This window comes from Penaeus chinensis, chromosome 19 (genome assembly GCF_019202785.1).
Source record: "Penaeus chinensis breed Huanghai No. 1 chromosome 19, ASM1920278v2, whole genome shotgun sequence".
NCBI classification, from domain to species: domain Eukaryota; kingdom Metazoa; phylum Arthropoda; class Malacostraca; order Decapoda; family Penaeidae; genus Penaeus; species Penaeus chinensis.
Genome location: NC_061837.1, coordinates 6,282,320 through 6,284,819, shown reverse-complemented (window position 1 = coordinate 6,284,819; position 2,500 = coordinate 6,282,320). Strand labels below are relative to the sequence as shown.

Sequence of the window (2,500 nt, the reverse complement as noted above, 5' to 3'; positions counted from 1 at the left end):
AGAGAGAGAGAGAGAGAGAGAGAGAGAGAGAGAGAGAGAGAGAGAGAGAGATTGAGAGAGAGAGAGAGAGAGGCTGTTTAAGTGAATCGCCATTCTTAATTGAGACTTTTATGTCTGAAATATAACGTAACTACAAAACTTTTTTCTTACATTTACTTATTTTGTAATCAACCCACGTACATATACTTACACACATCCATCCATCCATCCAAAATTACATACTTTCATTCACAACCCATCCATATACAAATACACACCCAGCCAGCGTTTTACGACTGAGCTTATTCCCCCTCTAAAGCAACTGCCGCGATGGGATTCGATCCCGGGACTAGAGCCCAATCTCGCTCTCTCCCTCCCTCCCCCCCCCCCCCCCCCCCCCCCCCTCTCTCTCTCTCTCTCTCTCTCTCTCTCTCTCTCTCTCTCTCTCTCTCTCTCTCTCTCTTTCTCTTTCTCTTTCTCTCTCTCTCTCTCTCTCTCTCTCTCTCTCTCTATATATATATATATATATGTATGTATACACACAATAATAGAGGGTGTATATATATATATATATATATATATATATATATACACAGACACACACACACACACACACGTATAGGGTATATATGTCTTATATAATTGTTTATGTAAGATATGATACGACAGAAATATTCATTAGACATTGAAATACTACTGTCTGAATTCCCTTAAGACAGTAGCATTGAGAAACTGTAGTATATAACTGGATTTCAATGAAAGTAAAGATATACGTTTAACGCGACTGGATCTTATTTAAAAAAACAGAGAGAAAGAAAAGGAAACTGATACGGAATACGTCATCTGTTTCATAAAATCACAGCAGAATGATAACACAAAATGGCGCCATTATGAAATTTATAAATGAAACGAGTAAGACAAAAGAAAATCAGCACATCTTCGGCGCACACGATTAATCAGTTCAAAACCGCCATGAAGACACGTACTAGATCATTTTCCGATTAGAAATATTATCACATGTTATATAAAAAAAAGAAAGAAAAAAAAGAGAGGTATGACCAACATGACTGGCCACCTGACAACATGACAAGGGAGAGGGGGGTTGGGGGAGGGCAGGGGGGGTTATGACCAAAACTAACAAACTTAGAAAAAAAAAATCCAATTTCTAGCGAAGTCGTCGTATTTTCTTGAAATAATGTTTAAAGAATTCGTATTTATTTCTTTACTGAGGGAAGTAACCCATGGGTTATAGTGACAGTTTATATATGTATATATATATATATATATATATATGTATATATATATATTTTTTTTTTTCTTTCTTTCTTTTTCTTTTTCTTTTTTCCTTTATATTTGTATATATTTAATTTTTAGAAGCCAGACCCAATGATTTGCATAGTAACGGGAAGATATGAAGTGATACTAATCTAAATAAAACTTCTCGTATATAATAAGAACACACTAAATCTAATCTACTTTACCAAAGAATGTATGAAAAAAATCTACCAGATAATGAATTGAAATCATTTTCATTTTCTCTTAAGAATCTTCCCAATTTTTCGTCATAGCACTGCCGTTAGCTTCATGCATGACGAAACCCGCGGAATGTTTATTTCTTTGCAATGACGTAGGGGGTGGTGGTGGGGGGGGGGAGGTATCGAGGTAGTATCAACATCAATACGCCCGTGTGTCACTATCGCTACGCATCTGGACTGAATGACAGTCGAGAATTGCTTGCAGTGTTTGGGATATAGAAAAATGCATTTAGCCTTTGCAGTCATGCAGTGAAATGGAAAGCATTTGTGTCGTGTATCTGTTTTCGATATTTTCAAGGTTTCGAAAACACTGATTTCGGAAGAGTGTTCTAAGAAGTCTGATGGATAAAATGGCCACACGCAAGTCATTCTGTCCGTGTGACCTCATGCATGGCAATGACCTGAGAGACTTAAGGAACACGTCTCTGCCATTCATGGCAACGTCCCCCTCCTCGACGACGTGCATGACGGCGAAGGCGTGTCTGGCACCGCTACTGTCTCATTAATGACAAAAAAATCAACATCACGCCCACGACAGGAGTGAGGAATGCCTGGGGAGAGTCGGTCCGAAAGGGAAATGGGCTCGCGGGGAGAGTGACTGCGTTTTGAAGTATTGTTTCGAGTTGCGAACATCCATAGATTAGGATCTATATCAAGGCATTACTAGATTTACCTTCTGTGTCTATACAGATGTTCTTACTTTAAAAACCCAATGAACAGAATCCAAGAACTTAAATGCCACTAAATGTTAGGATGACGCAGTGGACACATCTCTCACTTCGATGACTTCGAGATATTTTCTTAAGGCTCCGAAACTTCTTCCAGACAAACAATTTCCCTCCTCTTTCTCACAATACCCTCTTCGCCTGCACATAATTCACACCATCATCTAATCCCCACATATACATATAACGTCCCTGACATTAACATCCGGAAACCAAGAGATAAACACGGCAACTCCAAATGCACAATACACGAGTTGCGGC

At 38.8% G+C, this 2,500-nt stretch overlaps 1 protein-coding gene across 1 annotated transcript in view; it reads right to left on the bottom strand.

Annotated features, from left to right (window-relative positions):
* Positions 1-2,500, bottom strand: part of LOC125035228 (glucose dehydrogenase [FAD, quinone]-like) — a 25,999-nt gene that overhangs the window by 12,046 nt on the left and 11,453 nt on the right. The window lies entirely within an intron of this gene.